The sequence below is a fragment of the Stegodyphus dumicola genome, chromosome 2, assembly GCF_044657685.1.
Source record: "Stegodyphus dumicola isolate Sdum_Otavi_A_Nest chromosome 2, ASM4465768v1".
NCBI lineage: Eukaryota > Metazoa > Arthropoda > Arachnida > Araneae > Eresidae > Stegodyphus > Stegodyphus dumicola.
The window spans coordinates 284207924-284228683 of NC_140769.1; the positions used below are offsets into that span (position 1 = coordinate 284207924).

Below are 20760 nucleotides of genomic sequence, written 5' to 3' on the forward strand. Positions count from 1 at the left end.
ACCACTACACGACGAAGCCACGCTAAGGAGGTGGGATAAATGCCTTATACGTTAATAAAATAATTTTCTTCACTCGTGTAATCCTTTATCTATTCTTTATTTTCTTGCACGCTTTTGTTGTCTATGGTATCTAAACTCTTTGGATGCGACCGAAAGAGGTTTACTTTTGCTCTTAAACGCTTTAAAGCTTTATTCAAAGTTTTAACTCTTTTCTTTCAGGTTCTATTCGTGTCCCTCCCTTGGCATGCTTATCGTTTCTTTTATTCTACTCGTCTTTGGAATTTCTAAAAGAAGCGTTTTGGTCGAGATTCTTTCTCTTATATGCTTTGTATTCCACAGAGAACAAGCTGTGTTCCGTTTCTTTTTAGGGAAGGTTTTTCGTTGGTGTCCCAGGGGTCTGTCTCTATGCGCAGCGATAAAAATACCTTCTGTTTACTTTGTGACACAGATCGATGGAAATTCAGTTTCCTTTCCTTTGTACTTCATCTTGTAGCAAAATCCTATTGAATTTATGCGTAAATTGAAACATTGCGTATGTCGATGGGAATCCATTTCGGTCGGCCTCTTTTGCATTTTTATTTGCCCGTATTCGTCTTCAAGATGTTTCAAGTTTTGGTATTTTTTTCCCTCATTCTCTGTTGCAAAGCTTTTGTTTCCAGCGATTTAGATGAATGGGCAGATATTACTTAAACACCTTTCCAAAGATATTTTGTTTATCCTTCTAAATTAGTAGCTATGCGTTTCATAATTCGAATTTTAAATTAATTAATGCGTTTAAAAATGTGGTGCTTTTATAACTCTGATTCACCACGGCATTAAATTGAAAAGCGATGCTTAGAAATGCTTTTAGATTATATGTAAATTTACGAATACGTTTTACGTTTCGGGCCAAATGAAAGAACACTATAAATAATGAAAGTCTCATGAGTTTGAATTAACCAGTTAACTGTGGGGTTCTCGTTTAAGAGTGCGCACCGTTTTGTGTCGCCAGAATCGAGCCATGACGAGTCTATTCGTCCATCCCAGAGTAAGTTGTGCTCCTAAGATATTGGCTGAAAAAGATGGGTCTATTTTATAAAATTGAAAATTTTATTACTAATATTTACTTATTTGGTTAACATAAGCATACATGTGGGATGAGGTTAGGATTAAAACAGAGGAAAGCAGTGACATTTTAAAGGTATTTAATGATGAAAGAATAAACATGATTATGGTATGTACAGAGTAGTGATGAGTCAGTACTACCGAAATGGGTATTTTGTAACAGGTACTTACTTGTAACGGGTACTGAAAATCGGTACATCCAAGTACCTGTTACTTCAGTACCGAAATCGGTACTTATCGGTATTCGTTACTTCTGTACCGAAACGGGTAATTTTCGGTATTCGTTACTTCTGTACCGAAACGGGCACTTTTCGGTATTCGTTACTTCTGTACCGAAACGGGTACTTTTCGGTATTCGTTACTTCTGTACCGAAACGGGTAATTTTCGGTATTCGTTACTTCTGTACCGAAACGGGCACTTTTCGGTTTTCGTTACTTCTGTACCGAAACGGGTACTTTTCGGTATTCGTTACTTCTGTACCGAAACGGATGCTTTTCGGTATTCGTTACTTTGTAACGAAAATATGCGTCTCTTCTCGGTATTTCGGTATTCGTTACTGGACGATCGATGAGAGTTCAGCTCACTTCGGTTTTGGTACGAGGACAGTAGTATCTGGTTGTATTTGCGAAATGGTGATATGCGCTCCTTGTGTCCATGAATGGTCTGCTCTTCAGACACTTCCGTAGTTGACATGTTTTCTGATATTCAAAATCTTACTCCGTACAGATAAAATCAAACACGTGGTGACGTGGCAGAGTTCCTTCAGTGCGCAAAATCGTTAGCTGCGTATTTCGGTACTCCAAATCGTTACTAGGGTACTCCGGTACAGTAAACCGTTACTCCGGTATTTCGTTACTTCGGTACTCCAAATCGTTACTTGGGTACTCGGTACTTGAAATCGGTTTTCGGTACTTTTCAAAGTAACGGTTACTTGAGTAACGGGTATTTTGTACCGGGTACTTGTCTGTACCCGTTACTCTCGTACCGGATACAAGAATGTACCGAAGTTGCCCATCACTAGTACAGAGTTAAAGGAAGTAAGATTAAAAGTTCAATATCGTGGAACGGAATCACATCATCATCGCCGAGCAGCGTAGTTCAGTTACATCCAACGCCACGTCGTCGTAATCTCATCGGAATGCAAGTCTGTCCATTTCCTCACGTAGCTTGAAGAAGTATCTCGCCGCTGTCGCTGTTGCCAGATTCAGGAAAAGGCGGACGAGTTATAGGAGCAAATTACATTACATACATATTAAACTAAAAACGAATTAAATTAAATTAAATATTATACGTATAAAAGTAAGAATTTAAATTCCTGCTGTGCAGTGATATTCAGCGAAACAGGGTACTACGCACCATGGGACTTTGCAAATCGAACACCAGTAACGCGATTCCTTTCTGATCTTACCTTTGTAGCAATGCGAACACCTTCGCGTACAGCTGTTGTTTTTTATTATATGTTATAATATGAATGCATTCAGACACATAATGTCTAAGAAATGGAGAAATATCTTTTTGTACTACGTTTTGAGTCGTTTTCTTGCCGTGGAGTGCGCTATGATAATTTCATCGCTCGTATCCACTCCACCCATTTATAACAAAATCAATCACTAGCTCTGGTTTCTTTGTTATTATTTTTTCTTTTCTCTGTTTCTATTCATTGTCATTATGTACAGTACTTACTAAATAAACCTCTCTCTTATCTTTCCATTTCAATAACATAATATATGCATGACGAGTATACTCGTCAATACACAAAATCGTGCCGCTTCTCCAGGTTTGGCGACAGAAATGGTTACAGCCGAAAACATCGCGGACGAAAACGTCGCAGAGAAAACAACGCAAGGCGAAAACGTCGTGCTACAAAACATCGAAGGAGAAAACATCGCAAAGAGAAAACATCGCAGTTCTAAAACATCGTGGTACAAAACATCGTCGTCGAAAATAAAGCGGCTCAAAAACTTCACAGTTTGAAAACATCGTCGTCGAAAATATCGTGGTAAAAAATAAAGTATCTACAAATCATCGCATGACGATAACATCGCAGACATGTTTTTGTTTAGGCTTTAATAACTGTAAATAGATATTCCCATAATAATTTGTGAGCGCAAGATGTAAAGAAGGATAATTTTTACTTTCACATTTTTTATTAACTAATAAATTTTTGCTGAAAACGTAAGAAGGAAACTTAAGCATAGAAAATTAAATGCAACTTCTAGATTATACTTTTCATGAAAAATTACCAGTAAAAAGTTTATAAAAATTATTTATTAATGGTCTTTGTTAGTTAACTATGTCGGTTTAAAATTCTATTAAGTGCTATAAGTTGCATTAATTTTCTATGCTGAAGTTTCCTTCTTATTTTCTCAGCAAAAATTTATTAGTTAATATAAAACATGAAAAACAAATTATCCTTGTTTCTATCTTGCGCTCACAAATTATTATGGGAATATCTATTTACAGTTATTAAAGTCTGAAAAAAGCATGTCTGCGATGTTATCGTCACGCGATGATTTGTAGATACTTTATTTTTTACCACGATATTTTCGACGACGATGTTTTTAAACTGCGAAGTTTTTGAACCGCTTTATTTTCGACGACGATGTTTTGTACCACGATGTTTTAGAACTGCGATGTTTTCTCTTTGCGATGTTTTTTCCCGCGATGTTTTGTAGCACGACGTTTTTGCCTTGCGTTGTTTTCGCTGCGACGTTTTCGTCTGCGATGTTTTTGCCGCGATGTTATCGGCGGACACCACAGAAATGAGTCGCCAAAACCGTCGCCAGCTTGGAGATATCTCGATAGTTTAGTTTTATAGATTAATTTTACTGAGACAACGATTTTTATTAGGGTAGTAATTAATTGCATATTTAATGCCAAACTTCATGAATGAGTTCTCTAAATTGCTGGTTTTCTATCGTAAGATCATCTGAGGTAATCTTCTTATGGTTTTGGTCAATATAATTTTGATATCGAGAGATCTAACGAAAACAAATTTCACTATTTGTTAACTTTATGTACATGAAACATGTAATAACTACCAACGTACAGATAATTAAATTATTAATGGAACCAACACAAAATTTTTATAAACATTAACTGTAAGTGCTTTCGGTTCCATTTATTATCAGATAATTGTGTAAAATCTGGAACATTTTACTAGGTATTTGAATCATCAAATAGATTTCTAAGAAAGTCTATGATAAACAAGTTGCTTAATTCGGTGATTTAAAATTCAAGTTCCAAGTAATCCTCTTTCCCCAAAACTCCTGAAAGACTTAAAGCATTTTTTTTTCTTCTTTATCATAGCACAAAAAGTATTTGAAAGCAAACAAAAGGAGAGAACAACTATTTCCTTTCGTATTCTTTTTCTTTTGGTTGTACAGTTAGAAAAAAGTTAAAAACTTAGACCCATTAACAAGAGCTCCTATGAGATTACATCCATTTAGAGGCTTTAGTAATAATCCTCTTGAAATAGAGCTTTAATTCTTTCGTCTTATAAACGGAAGAAAGGTAAAAGTAGTTTTTTAATGCACAAGAAACATGTATGCTTTAAAGACTAGATTATCCGAGATAACATGCTCTCATGATGCTTTAAAGACAAAAATATTCTCAGCCACTTCCATAAAAATTCTCTTCAATTTATGTACTCTCTGCACCCAAAAAAGGGGCAGTGCTATATCTCCCTTTCTACAGCCGATTAAGAAAATTTAACCTGAGGTTTTCATGTTTCGAAAGCGCGACTTAGGATATATATTACATTTATGTTGTTCTAAAGAATAAATTGAATTTAATTAAAAAATTTAAATTTAAATACAAATTTAATTAAATATTCTTTGCGCCATTGCTGCAAGGAATGAAATTTAAATTTAAACAAATTTAAATTTAAACTAACACGTATAAAAGTAAAAAAGCAAAAATGTTTTTTTCTTTTTTTCTTTTTTTTAGACTTTAAATTTGCTTTTTTCTTTCTTTCTTTCTTTTTTTTAGACTTTCTTTTTTTGCTTTTTTACGTGTTAGTTAAAATTTAAATTTGTTTAAATTTATGTTGTTCTAATATAGATATTCTGACACACAATCGGACGTTTTTCTAAACCTCATACCGATTTTTGTTTCGATATTTCGATTCTACGACTCAAGTTGTGCCCAAGTTTTATAAAATTTCGTGAGAAACTTGCAGAGAAGTTGAAAAATTTATCTTGGCGCACTTTTTGCAGTTTGCGCCAATAATAATCCACTTGGCAAAATTCTTAATTTATAGTAACCAATTTCCTTTTCCCTTTGTTTATCTTGGCGCACTTTATGTATGTAACTAACTGTATTTGGTGTTATATGATTTTCTATATATATATATTCATATTATATATTCATATTATTATATGATTTTTTTATATTTTTGCCTTGCCGCGAAGTGAAATATGACAAAAAATCTCTAATGAAATTCGGAGAAATAAGTTTAAATGAAATGAAAAAAAGAAAAGCGTCTAACCATCAGAAAGCCCTTCTTCGTCCGACTTCTCGTACCAGCTCCACATTTCGGACTCCGTTTTAAAAGTCCCACAGAAATTCCAAAAACACACCCGTGAACGAAAGACTAGTTAACAACTCCAACATCGTACTTTTTAATACTAAATTTACTTTCCACACAATCTAAAATACGCGACTGAAATTTTGCCACCACGTATGTTATTTAAAAACACGCACGACACGAACCAACGAGCAATTAAACCACTGCAGCAAAAGATTTATGTTTCAACGTCAAAAGGGTTGCCATAGAAAAAATATCGTCCCCAAAACCATCGCGCCAAAAACCAGCGCAGAACATATATCGGCACATTTGGTGATCTTAGGGCGTATATAAGAGTAGAGCCAAATTTATTTTCCTTTAATTGTAATTTACTGAAACTTTACTTTAAATGAAATAAACAACCAGATTATAATTTATTATAAAAGCAATACATTTATTTACAGTTCACATTATGGACAAAACGATATTATAAACAAAATTGCAATCTGCCTTTCATAGACTAAAAATGCATTTTACATATTTCGAACATTTACTGAATTCGCTTTTATAACACATAGATGCACTTTGTAGAAGACCTTTAAAAACTAAAATATGAGCTAAAATATTTTTCACGATGATCATATTCCTTTTTTTGCTTTAGGCAATTCTAACTATTACAAAATATTTCAATTATTACAGGGTGTTAAAAATGTGTTTTTACTTCCTTGTACTAAATAAAGGAAGTATTGTAATCACGAAAAATTTCGGGTATCGTATTCGAACAAAAATATCCATTTTCACAGCTATCGAATGCAATTTAACGATGTTTTGCGTGACATCTGCACGCAAGGACAGAATAAAGGACTCAATTTCCTCAAACGGATTACAAAATTGATTTAAAATGGGTTCAGAAGAGATTTCATTGTGACGTATGTACGTACGTATGTATGTATGTATCTTGCATAATTCAAGAATGAGTAGCGCCAGAAGTTTGGAATTTTGTTTATAGGACTGATATAGCATGTAGCTGTGCACCTCCCTTTTTGGTTGCAATCGGCTGCACCAAAAATATATACATATATATATATATATATATATATAAACTCTGTTACTCGACTCGTTGAGCCCAACTTTTTTTTTATTCTTGTATGTTGGTAAATAGTATACTTTTTGCTTAAAAATTAGTTGAGTTGAGTTGTTCTTATCTTCCGGTATTTTTATGGTAAACAAAAATTAGGATTTTATGCCTTTAGTTAATTTGTATGCGATCTTTGCAGAATTATCAATTTAAAAGTTGTTTAAGTGCGGCTAAGCCTAATTTTTGTTTACTATAGCAGCCATATTTGTTTACATTTTAAACTTAGCAAAATAGTGAATTAAGTTAATTTCTGCACCTTTAATGTTTTTAAGCTGAATGGGACCAAGAGGAAACTTACAGATTTGCGCGCTTTGTTTATTGACCGTTAATTGTTTTAACTGTATTTGGTGTTTAATGTTTTTTTGTATCTTTCCATTGGTAATGAAGATATTTAGAGGTTTTATGCATTTTTACTTTACTGCGAAGTAAGACCTGAATAAATTGAATGAGTAATGTATCTCTAATGAAATTCGACGAAATAAATTTAAATGAAATGCAGCAAAAAATGTGTGTAATTTAATATTCCGTACAAGGAAGTCACGTGTTGTCCGCATGAGATCTTTTACTATACGAAAGTTGAAGTTATTTAATAGCGTTTAAGGGGACTGTTATACCTTAAAATCCTTGGAATATGTGACTTTTGTAAGAATTGGGTAACTTATTTATTTTAAAAGCAATTATTTCCAACTTTTTACAGCCGACTACATAATATAGCTACTTTCTGAAATAGTCATTAAAAAGTTTGTGTTGCCACAAATATTTTTATAATTTAATTCGCTTTGTGACAAACGTTTCCGTCATGTTTCCACCTTGCGCGCACAGTTTAAAACATTCTGTTGCATAATTTAATTCCATATTTAATATACAGCTTTTATCACATTTGGAAATTACTGTGAACCAAAAATTCTAAGAATTTCATGTTAAATTTTTATTTTATTTGGAGTCGAGTTTATAAAATGTAGTTTATTCAAAAAATCTGTGATGTTTTCGTGCATAAAATTTTTTAATATCAAAATATTCATCAGATTTTTGGTTCAGTTAGAAAAGAGTGCCCATATAAAAAATTCCATCCAATTTCAAATATGTACCATTAGCCATTTTTAAAATATCATGCGCGGAACGTGGAAGCCTGGCGAAAAATTTTGTCACAAAGCGGTTTTAATTACAAAAATATTTGTGGCAACACAAACTTTCTGGTTACTAGTTCCCAGAGCAGCTATATTATGTAGTCAGCTGTAAAAAGTTGGAAGTAATTGCTTTTAAAATAAATAAGTTATCCCAATTTTTGCTACAGTCCCATATTCGAAGATCATAGTGGGGTTTAAGGTGTATGAGCCCCCTTAATCTGCGTATGATCTGGTCAGAATTATCGTACAGGTTATGGAATATACGATTATTGTAACAGGCATTATCAAGCTCGAAAAGAAATTAAGCAATAATACAGGATGATGTTAAAAGCTCGGTACAAATAAGGACATCACTTAACATGTAATGGAATATTAACATGGAATAATGAACAGCATATAACAAAATTTTATGCAGCTTGGTATGACTGAACTAGTCCTCCAATCGGTCGTAAAGGTTGAGCATCTACTAATAATTTCTGAAATTTCTTCATATCCCAGTACCAGACGACTGCCCAGATGAAGGTGAAGGAAGCTGCAAAAGCTGCTGGGTAATATCCGTAACCGTCCACTTGAAAATCTATTCATGAAGAAAAGAAAAACAAGATCAATGGCCGCCAATCAAATTAGCCATAGCGGCACTTAAACAATTTTAAAATTGTTGATAATTCTAAAAATATTGCATACAGATTTACTAAAGGCATAAAACCCTTAACCGGAAGATAAAAACAACATAATTCAATCATTTTTAAAGCAAAAAATGTACAATTTAAAAATATATAAGAGTAAAGAAACCGAGATCACTGAGCCGGGTAACAGAGTGGATATATATATAAATATATTTATATACGTTTGGCGCGGCCAATTGTAACCAAAATACGAGGTGCACATCTACATGTTATAGTAGTCTTATATACAAAATTTCAACGTTCTGAGGCTACTCGTTTTTGAGTTATGCGAGATACGTACATACGCACGTACGTACGTTCGTACAGACGCTACGAAAAATTCTCTTTAGAATTCCTTTTAAAGCAGTTTTTTAGCTTTTTTGGAGGAAAAGAGTCTTTTATTCTGTCCTTACGTACAGATATCACGCAAAAACACCGTTAAATTGCATTCAAAAGCGGTCAAAGTGGATATTTTCGTTGAAATATGCTGCCTGAAGCTTTTCGCGATTACAATACTTCCTTTTTACTTCGTACAAGGAAGTAAAAAGAAATATTAATTGATTCGACCATAGGGGAAAAAATGGCAATTCTGTTTAACTTGAATTTACAATACGACTCCAATTATCTGAACTCCGACTATCCGAATCGCTTTCAGAATTTAAGAAAACGCGAGAGGGAGAGAGATGAGGAGGACGTGTCGTTTGTGGAATTAAAAAACATTCTTCTGAAAATACCTAGAAGTTAGTGCTGAGGATACAGGAGAAAGGAGGGTGTGTGATTCGTCACGCCCTGGGGTTCAAATTCCAAATAATGAACTTATTAAAAGTGTGACACGGGACCATCAGCTAGTGAAACGTTTGCCGGCTTTGAAACTGCGTTGAAAAGAATGGAGCGTCAGCCCGAGTGTGACCACATGCAAGTTCTAATTGTCGAGGGGACGCGCGACTCGGCTGCCCGAAGACGGACGAAGACAGTTAAACAGCCTAATTTAGCCTAATTTAACCGAGATGTTTAGCAAGCAATGACTTTCAGCCCTTGAACGTACTGTACAGTACTCTGTAGAACATGTACTTAAAAGTGTTGCCTCTTCACTTTCATTAATTAAAGCCTCTTCAAAAATAGCTTTTTCTCCCATTTTCAGCATACAGCACATACGGCCCAAGGCCCAAGGCGTTTGACTTCCGGAGTACCTTTGCAACTTAATGCAATTACCTCCACAACTTCGATAAGGAAACTGAGTTGGATAAGGAAAAGCAATGGCTAAAGGAGAGATGAACAGACCATTAAGGGTTTACACTGAAAGAAATGAATAAGGAGTCCACATATGGGACGAGCATTCTCTCTGCTTTCAACTTGTAATTTAAGATTGAAAGAGAGAAAGGTGTTGATTAATTCATTTATAAGGTATTTCTCCCACTTTCCTAGCGTCCTTCGTGGTGTAGTGGTTCTGCACGCTTGGCCGGTATTCCAGAGGTCCGTGGTTCGATTCCCGGCGAAGGCGGTTGCGTATTTTTCATCTTGTCTGCTTCCAATTAACCTAATGACTCTACAGTGGCGCCCGAACTAAAAGGAGTTGTGGAATGATGATTCTCGGCACCCAGGATTTGGCGACTAGGTCCCCTAAAACCCTAATCGCCCTTTAAGAGGAGTTGGAACCCCAAAATCTTCAAAAAATTGTGATTTCGGATTTTTGCATTTTAAAATTCTCTACACTTTTAGCTTTCTAAAAATACCATTCTTTAATCTCTATGAAAATTAGAACTGTAAAAAATTCTAGTTTTAATTTGTCATCTGCTGCTTTGATCAATGAGGATTTTTACATAAAAACGCGTTTTTCTCCAAACGTGATTTTTTGATACTCGATGTACCTTTTCTCAGGAACTACTGCTCACAGGTATCTAAACTTTTTATGGTTTATTTATTAGGTTCCCTAATATTTACTGAAATGAGCGTTTTGTAATAAACTTAGACAAAAAATTTTTTTTTTATTTTTTTGTGTGAGAAAAGTGATAGATTTTACCATGCCCAACAAAATATCCTGTAATTTACTCTAAAATTCAAAATGTTTCAAAAGCTCATTTTAGTATAATCAGATAGGTATGCTTTAATTACAGAAAAAAATTCAAGCTTGTATCTACAGCAGATTTTGAGAAAAGGTACATCGAAAATGGCCAATTTAACATTGTCGGTATAAGGGTTTCTGATGCCCCTTAAAAAGGGGAGTATATAAGGTATTTCTCCCACTTTCCTAGCGTCCTTCGTGGTGTAGTGGTTCTGCACGCTGGGCCGGTATTCAGAGGTCTGTGGTTCGGTTCCCAGCGAAGGCGTTTGCTATTTTTCATCTTGTCTTCTTTCAAAAGAATACCTAAAGTCTCTACAAATTAAAGAGTACGTAGATCTTTTTTAGGAAAAAAATCCAATTATGCGAATTTCTGATTATCCGAATGAGGTCCGGTCCTAGTTGATTCGGATAATTGCAGTTCTACTTTATTGGATGAATGTCTTATTGAGCTGACAACGATTTGGGTGACTTCTAGAGCTGAAAAATCTCAGGAGTGGTTTAAAATTATTAATTGTCCGATTAAATAAGAATTCTGATAACTGAGCGCCGCCTGAGATAACCACTGACCTAACTTTGTTGTAAAAGTCTTACAGTGTTAGTAGTCATCCTGGCAGAAGGGAAAATTTCCTCCGTGTAAGAATATACATATAAATATTACATGGGCATACAAGGCCTGTGAATAAGCATAGATATGTTGATTACAATCATTGTCTTGTACAAGTTACATATGACAGATACATAAAATCATGACAGCTATGTGTACATTTAGACATTATATGAATTCATATTTACAATACTTTTACTGAGATAATCAAAATTAAACTTGTAATTCATTTACACATTGACTGGATTTTCAATATCATTTAAACTGCTTTACAATATTATTTTTATCAAGTACATATAAACTGGATAGTAATATGCTTACCTTGCAATAGTTTTGCTCTTACAGTCCTGTTATTATTCTACGGGGTGAGCTATTTTCCTAGTGTTGATGTTCAGTTGTTGTAGTATTTTGAATTGCTATTAAAATTATGCTGCGAAGATACAATTCTCAAGAGAGGGGGAGAATTTCTTAGAATCTTGCTGAGCAAAGCCTGATTACCTCCTCTATTTTAGTTTTCGTCTGCTTGTTGCCGCGGGTATTCTCTGCCCATTGCGGCCAGTATTCACTGCTTGGCATTTTTAAATGCAGTTTATTGGTTTGTGGGCAGTTGAAGAGGAAGTGATCTGCATCACCTACCGCACCACATTCACACAAATCTGATGCTCGTATGCCGAATCTCTTAAGGTAATGTGGGAAGGGACCATGGCCAGTGTAGAATTGAGTTTGTGCTCCGCTGTATGTATTAACTGAGCACGTGACTTTTGGAAAGAACTTGTAGGTTCTCCTCCCTGTGCTTTCCCTTTCCCATCTTTTCTGCCATTCTTGAAAAAGGCTATTGAGCGTGGTTTTTTTTAAATAGGACTGCGGAACACTTACTGCGCTTTCCAGTCTACTGGAGTCATTGGCAGCCGATTTCGCAAGCAGGTCTGCCGCTTCATTGCCAGTAATACCCACATGAGCTGGAACCCAGATCAGGATAGGTCTGTCATCTGGTGGGATACTTAGAAGAATTTTCTGAATGTCTTGCACCAAAGGACTCCTTGTCTTGTGCCCTCGGATGGACTCCAAACTTGAGGTGGGATCACTGGATACAGGTCCGCCCATGAACATTTAAATACTCGTATCTGAAACTGTAATTGAGGAACATACAAATTGCATTGACAAGTAATACAGCGAATAATTTCATCTTCTGACATTTAGCAATTTTTCAAATTAAATTCCTCAATATAATATTGTATAATCCCTAGATATGTGATATTTTCTTTTATGAAACATTAAGGTTTCCCTCATTTGTGAATTTAATTTAAGGCATAACGTATAAGAATTAAATATTTAAAAATTCATTTGTTCAATTATTAATTATGTAACACTTCAGATTTAAATTTAACATTAAAAACGGACTCGCCATTCCTTGAAATTTTTTATAATGTTAGATAATCAAAGCGTCGAGCGTTCAAGCAAGAAAATTCATCTACACCCGGGGCGCAAGTATTTCGTCCAAGCTTCCTTTCCGGGAAGGTAAGAAAAGTCTTTAGCGACGGCTCGAAAATCGTTAAGGGCTTACGTAAGTAACTAAAAACAACATTGAATTTCTTCTTGTTACTTATGCTCACTTGTCTGGCAGTGACATCAGCCAGACAACCACAACAACAAGATTTCGGCATTTGTGCTCCGTGAATTTAATCACACTACAGGTCCCCCCCCCACTCCTTAGAACCAGACGCGGTTGTTCAACCTCTGCTCTGGACCCTCAGAGAGGGAGGCGCACCGCCCGGGAAGTCTCCCGGACGGCACTGGTCGTTATTTGCTACCTACGTCGCTCGGGCTGCCCTTCGCAGCGGGACATTGCCCAGGGAACCCATGAACTACTAGTACCACGTCGCGCAAGGACGTGCCAGACCCGGAGGCCGACCAATAAGTGACCTTTCCCACGGCCTTCAGATCCACCGAGTTCATAATTTTTATACCCCCGTGGCCGAGACTGCCTACGTACTGATCTTAGCCAGTAGCTTCGCAGAGTTGTCTACGTCGACCACCGGGGGACATCAGCCAGACAAGTTCCCACGAAAGTCTACTGGCATCAGCCCAGCCCACGAAATTCCTCTTGGCAAGTAGCGCAAGATACGTTGGGTGTCGTTGGCAGCAGCCTTGAGCACCTTACAGGTGACAGTGCGAGTTAGCTCAGTTTCGCCCCGAATTTTGATGGAGAACACCCCGGGGGCGGACGGGTCCGAAGGTCACCACCACACGAAAGGGCTCTTTCGGCTCGCTGCATATTTCGAGTGGCGCCATGCCGCACCGACACCCTACATTTGCAAACATTTATGACTTTCCCGGGATTCGAACCCGGGACCTTCCGCATGGTAGTCAGCGACGCTTACCACTGTACCAGTTGGGCGGCACATAGAATTTAAACTAAGAAATCATGCTACTGTTTTCCAGCCGGAGTTCCATAGGGTTCTTAGCAAAGCAACCCCATGGGCAAAGGAAAGCATCGTAGAAGAGGCTATACTCTGTAGACACATTAGGTATATTTTTGGAAGCAGGAAAGATGTAAAAATAGCAACCGCCTTCGCCGGGAATCGAACCACGGACCTCTGGAATACGGGCCCAGTGTGCAGAACCACTACACCACGAAGGCAGGCTAGGAAAGTGGGAGAAATACCTTATAACTCTCTTCGGCAAGCATGAGTGTACTACAAGGAATTAGAAAAAGGAATTCAGAACTACTGCATTATTACTACTACCCTAATTTGGAATTTGAATTTTGTTTTATTATAGATTTCATATTCTGTAACACTTCAACAAATTTTTGGTTAACAAACTCAACGATTTCAAAGCGAGCCCTGGCAACACTGTACGAAAAAAAAATTATCTCCAGCGCACAAGATTGTGTATCGGAAATTCTAAGGATAGGCTCATTTTAAAATTACTTAGCGTAGTTGCTGTTGAATTGAATATTATGGTTTAAGTGCAAAGAACATGATATTTAATAAATAAAGATAACGTACAAAACGCTAAAAAAAACGCCCCTTTATGCGTAGTGTAAAATCCGAAATCTTTTATTTTTTCTTTTAGTATATTTTATTATTTTTATAATATTCTTATTATATTATTATTATTATTTTATAATACGTACGTATCTCGCATAACTCGAAAACGATTTACCTCAGAAAGTTGAAATTTTGTATATAGGACTGCTACAACATGTAGATGTGCACCTCGTATTTTGGTTGCAATCGGCCGCACCAAACGTATATAAATACTATATTTATATATATATCCACTCTGTTACTCGGCAGAGTGGTCTCAGTTTCTTTACTCTTATATGTTTGTAAATTGTACATTTTTTGCTTTAAAAATGATTGAATTATGTTGTTCTTATCTTCCGGTTAAGGATTTTTTTGCCTTTCGCAATTCTGGAAGCAATATTTGTACAATTATCAACAATTTAAAAGCTGTTTATGTGCGGTTAAGTTTTAAATAACATGGCGGACATATTTGTTTACATTTGAAACAGCAGAATTGTAGATTTATTGTCAATCTAGAGAGACTAAGCTTCGCAACAACAAAAATAACGCCTTCATGTATTATTGCGAATTAAATTATGCTTAATCCTTTCTGGAATTTTTTCGAGGAAATAAGTGTTTAAGATTTACTTCGTAATTTTTAATACGGATATTTTGAGGTTTTGTGTATTTTTCCCTTGTCGCGAAGTGAGAACTAAATTAATTGAATGAGAAATACTAAATCGTCTGTGAAAAACTGTTTCTTTTCTGTTTTGTTTGCTTAATTTCTTTCATACTTCGTTTTAGCTTTATTATAGTATTTGAATAGAACATGTGGCAACGATAAGATAATTCTTCAAATGATATAAATTTTGTGCATTCAGAGTGTCGTTACAGTAAACAAATATAGTGAATTTTAAAGAGTGCATTTATTCTATTGTGCTTTATTCGCTGTCGACGAAGTAGATTTAATTCAATCCGATCACTTTAAAAGGAATTCAAGAAAGAAAATGCGTATAATTTAATATTCCGTACAACAAAGTCATGTGGTGTCCACATCAGAATTTTTTTTTTTGTTTTAACATAGGATTTTAGTATTTTATTTATATATTCTTTTATTGATTTATTATTTATTAAAAAATACAAATTCAACAAATATCAAAAATATAACTCTTTTTTACTAGGGCTACAAATATAAAATCTTCACGAATATTTCTATATATGACACGGCAGCAGCGTTAAGCTAGGGATTTTCAAATTTTGACATGCCGATTCGCCAACAATCTCTTAGAGACATAGGATTGTTTTAACAATATCGTATGCCAATCAAGTCGCATGGGTTATAATCATCCTATTTTAAATATAAAGTTTGAACGGCTGGTTATTAGAGATCAGATAAGGTGATTATCTGGAGAAAAACTTCTTAATTGCTAGACAAATAAATCGAAGACACTAAAAATGAAAACCGCAGAATCGTAAAAGTAAATATTAATTTAACTAAGAACTTTCACATTATATGGTTAATAGTAGCATCAAATTATCATTTATAGACACTTAATCAACGTTAATAACGTCAGAAAATATGAATACAAGCCTCGTAAAATACATCCATGGTATTGTATGCCATTTGCTCGTGTGAGTATTTCGATAAAAACAGACTTTGTTTAACTACCTTTTGCGTGTGGCAACAAGACTAGGTTGATAGAATGTTGTGTTTGTGACAGCCATGTTGAAAGGGCTCCTTTATCTCGGATTGCTTATTTCGTATGCAGAATTTGTGTAATTAAATATATATGAAGGAAATATATTTCGTGTCTTGTGTGAGTTAATATAATGAAGCAGTGGCTGTAAAACGTTTAAAGTGACGTGTCATTTTTAACTCAAGTCGTGACAAAGAGTTGGTGAAAATAGTGATTCGTTGTTGCGCAAAGTACCTAAGCGGTTATGAATGTTGCCGGTGGTTATTTCAGCTTGTAAGGTAAGTGAAAATTGGAGATTTATATTCTATCTAAGAAATGTAATAAATTACGTTTGAGGACAATTTGTGAACTGAAAAATAATGAGTTTATGTTCTATCTAAGAAAAAATTGTTAATAACTTGCATTTTTAGAACAATTTGTGACTGAAAAAATACTGAAATTATGTTCTATCTAAGAAAAAATTGTTAATTACTTACATTTTTAGAAGAATTTGTGATTGAAGAAATAATTAGTTTATATTCCATGTAAGAAAAATGTGTTCATAACTTGCGTTTGAGAACAATTTGTGAACTGAAAAAATAATCAGATTATGTTCTATCTAAGAAAAAATTGTTAATAACTTACATTTTTAGAAGAATTTGTGACTGAAAAATATAATGAGTTTATATTCCATGTAAGAAAAATGTGTTAATAACTTGCGTTTGAGAACAAATTTGTGATCTGAAAAAATAATGAGATTATGTTCTATCTAAGAAAGAATTGTTAATCACTTACATTTTTAGAACAGTTTGTGACTGAAAAAATAATTAGTTTATATTCCATGTAAGAAAAATGTGTTAATAATTTGCGTTTGAGAACAATTTGTGAACTGAAAAAATAATCAGATTATGTTCTATCTAAGAAAAAATTGTTAATAACTTACATTTTTAGAAGAATTTGTGACTGAAAAATATAATGAGTTTATATTCCATGTAAGAAAATTATGTTAATAACTTGCGTTTGAGAACAATTTGTGAACTGAAAAAATAATCAGATTATGTTCTATCTAAGAAAAAATTGTTAATAACTTACATTTTTAGAAGAATTTGTGACTGAAAAAAATAATGAGTTTATATTCCATGTAAGAAAAATGTGTTAATAACTTACATTTGAGAACAATTTGCGAATTGAAAAAATTTAGGAGTGAACTTACTATTTTCTGAAATAAAACGAAGCGCTTTACTTAGGAGTATTACTAAGTACACGCAGCACAAAAAAATAGGACAGTTCTGTATCTCCCGTTTTGGAAAGCACTACTCAGGATAGGATATATATTAGATTTATAATTAGTGTTATTCTAATATAGGTATTTTGACACACAATCGGACATTTTTCTGGATAACATACCTATTTTTGTCTCCATATTTCTATTATTGTGCCCAAATTTTAAATTTTGTAAAATTTGGTGAGAAACTTTAGAAAATTAAAGCATCACACTTGGCGCACTTTTTTCAGTTTGCATTTGACGAAATTCTTAATTTATACTAATCTACTTTCCTTTCCCCCTTTTTTCATGAGGCAAGAATATATATAAAAAAAAAGAGTTCAATTGTTCATTCTTCCAAATAATTTTAACCAAATGCGTAACGCATTTGACGTTATTATTGCATACAAAGAAATACGCAAATTTCAAAACTCGCCAGTATGCAAATTTGCACATATCTTTGGAAATTTTGAGTAAAATCAATTTTTTTGCTGGTATGCCTAGAAATTTAAGGTGGTGGTAAAAGTTTCATAGGGTATAATTTAAAAGTGTTTTCGGAAAAATTGTAAAAATAACTAAACAGTGAAAACTTTAAAAATAAATCAGATAACATCCCCGAAATTTATTTGCATTGAGGCTAAATTTCAAATTGTGAAAGAAGGTCTCATGCAAGTTTAATAAAGAAATTATACTAATGAATTAAAAAAACACTGAGAAGACAAAATTTTGACAGCTAATTGTTAAAAACTACCCTTACGAAACTTGGCGCTTTGGCATAATTTGAGTCGTGAAATTTAAATATGGAAATAAATAGGTGTGCCATTTCAGAAAAAGTCCGATTTTTGTGTGAGAATACCTATGTTAGTACAATGCTGTATATAAATGTAATATATATCCTAAGTCGCGCTTTCGAGACTTTAAAAGCGCAAGTTCAATTTCATTGATCAGTCCAGTAGAATGGGAGAGGCAGAATTGTCGAATTTTTTGTGCAAAGTTTACGTTTATAAAAGAGGTAATTATAATAGTTCATGAAATTAATTTGATAAATACAGAGGAATGTGTTGGGTTATTGAAACATATAGAGACTGATTTAATTCAATTCTATATTGAAATCGTAAGTTTAATTGCACATAATAAAGGATTAGAAAACAAAATAGGTAAATTTAAGGACTAGACAGATAAAATTTAGGTACTATTTTGCTATAGGGACCGGATTAAGAAGTGTATGTATGTACATGTGTCTGTATACACACATGTACATGCGTACATACATATATACATGCATATATATACACATTTCTGAATCCGGTCCCCTATAACAGGAAAAATAGCAAAATATATTTCCGGAAATTTGAAGGTGAAAAAGTATTACAAATTCGAAGGATAGAAACAAATCTGATAGTGTTATTTCAGAACATGTTCTTGACAAATCTGATAGTATTATTCCAGAATAAATACAGAGGAATGTCTTGACTTATTGAAATATATAGAGACTGATTTAATTCAATTCGATATTGAAATCGTAAGTTTAATTGCACATAATAAAAGGACTAGAAAACAAAATAGGTAAATTTAAGGACTAGACAGATAAAATTTAGGTACTATTTTGCTACAGGGACCGGATTAAGAAGTGTATGTATGTACGTATGTGCATGTGTCTGTGTACACACATGTACATGCGTATATACATATATACACATTTCTGAATCCGGTCCCCTGTAACAGAAGAATAGCAAAATATATTTCTGGAAATTTGAAGGTGAAAAAGTATTACAAATATTCGAAGGATAGAAACAAATCTGATAGTGTTATTTCAGAACGTGTTCTTGACAATATTAAATTACCTAACAATACTTTTTACGAAAGGTAAACAAAATTACCAACTTTTGAACGCAATATTACGCATTGGATAGATTTTAAGGATGTTTTCAGTGCATGTACAAGAAGTAATGCAAATTTATCTAATGCTCAAAAATTGGAGTACAATCAAACCTTTTTTTTTTTTTTTTTTGTGTGTGTGTGTGAGTTCTTTTTTGTGCGTTATATGAAAATTTCAGTCAAACTGGAACGTAATTGACGAAGTTATCAATAAAATCTTGTATATCTGACTACCGAGACATATACAAGCGTCTAATAAAATAACAGTCGTCGCAAAACTGATCACCAACTACATGGTGACTGAAAAAAAAGTCAACTTTAAATGACTGACTTTTTTATAGCTACTAGTGAAGTTTTGCGCGATGTTTTTATGCGGTTGTCATGCACCGAACAAACCAGGTTTGAGTGTATTTGAGAGGTGAAGGTAAATTCAAATTTCGGAATGTAATTTTGCGATACTATGGAATCTTTTGGATATACTATGGAATACTATGGAATACTATGGAATACTATGGAAAAATATTCATATAAGAAAGAAAACGTTCTCTCTGTGTATTAAACATTTTCTAAGCTTACCCAATTATTGAAAATGAATCGGCTGTTGCCATTTTAAATTTATTTGACAATATTAATAAAGAAATTCGCACATTAGAAGCACTGAATAATAAACCCTTTGACATTTCTGATTAAACTTGTTACTGGTAGGTTTCATAACCTTAACTGACTGTCCTGATATAATAAGTACCCTTCGCTTTGGTTACTCATTTGAAATTGACAATAAAGCCATATGAACTGCGCCAATGTGATAAACATAGTTCAAGAAAATACAGTCAGGAAAAGTTTAAGGAAGGTTATTTAAATTTATTTCTCATTTAATCATAACTAGCAATAGAAACGCTTTAAAATGAAACTGTAGTAATTGTACAGGAGTGAGGCCTTCTAGAAGGAAGTTTATCACGTGAATGAATCGACCACATACGCGAAAATTTCTTGCCTCTAAATCCTCCATACAGGCAACCGATTTACCGGAACACGAACCGAAACTACCAATGTTTAAATTGTCTTAACCACTCGGCCACTATGGGGTTACCAGAAACAATCAAAATTTCTCTTTTTTAAGCAAGTGCACAGTTAATAACATTTCACTGTTACCATTTTAAGCACTAGGTTTAAACTATTAATATTGCCATTAATTTTATTAATATTGCCATTAATTGGGCTGAACAGCATTTTAGTTAGCGCTTTCGTAAAAAAAAATGATATTGTTACTATTCGGTTTCGAGGGCCGTAAAAAATCGCCAAACTTTTGTTGATGCCAATGCTGCCAAAAGTAATTGCGGCAACCCTAACGCAAGAAAGGAAGTATAATTGTAAATAACTACCTAATATTGATGTTTTAATTTAGATGAAAGTTTAAGTTGATATAATATTTCACTACCGAGTTATCGCTAAAGCATAATGTCATCTCGTTGGTTGTTCAAACATAATTTTCTATAATGAATGATGCCTTTTCTTTGAAAACATTCTCGGTAAAGTGCAGAATCGCCCACTTATTTGTTTGCCGCTTTTTACAAGGGAAAAAACAATTGGATTTTTGTCAATTTTCTTTTACTTTTTAAGTGACAATAGGTTGGTGTGTACATAGATAAAGTCAGGGGTGTGCGCAGGGCCATTTTTGTGCAATTCTGGGATTTTTTTTTTATGTGAAAATAAGTCGATCTGC

At 34.1% G+C, this 20760-nt stretch overlaps 2 protein-coding genes across 2 annotated transcripts in view; one reads left to right on the forward strand and one right to left on the reverse strand.

The window, feature by feature from the left end:
* Positions 1 to 11535: 11535 nt before the first annotated feature.
* LOC118184494 (uncharacterized) overlaps positions 11536 to 20760 on the reverse strand; it is a 71145-nt gene continuing 61920 nt past the window's right edge. The window contains exon 5 of the transcript XR_015039910.1: positions 11536 to 12338. The gene's annotated coding sequence lies outside the window, so the exon portion shown is untranslated. The remainder of the gene's footprint in view (positions 12339 to 20760) is intronic.
* LOC118193431 (thyrotropin-releasing hormone receptor-like) overlaps positions 15934 to 20760 on the forward strand; it is a 380180-nt gene continuing 375353 nt past the window's right edge. Inside the window, exon 1 of the mRNA XM_085812238.1 lies at positions 15934 to 16194. The gene's annotated coding sequence lies outside the window, so the exon portion shown is untranslated. The remainder of the gene's footprint in view (positions 16195 to 20760) is intronic.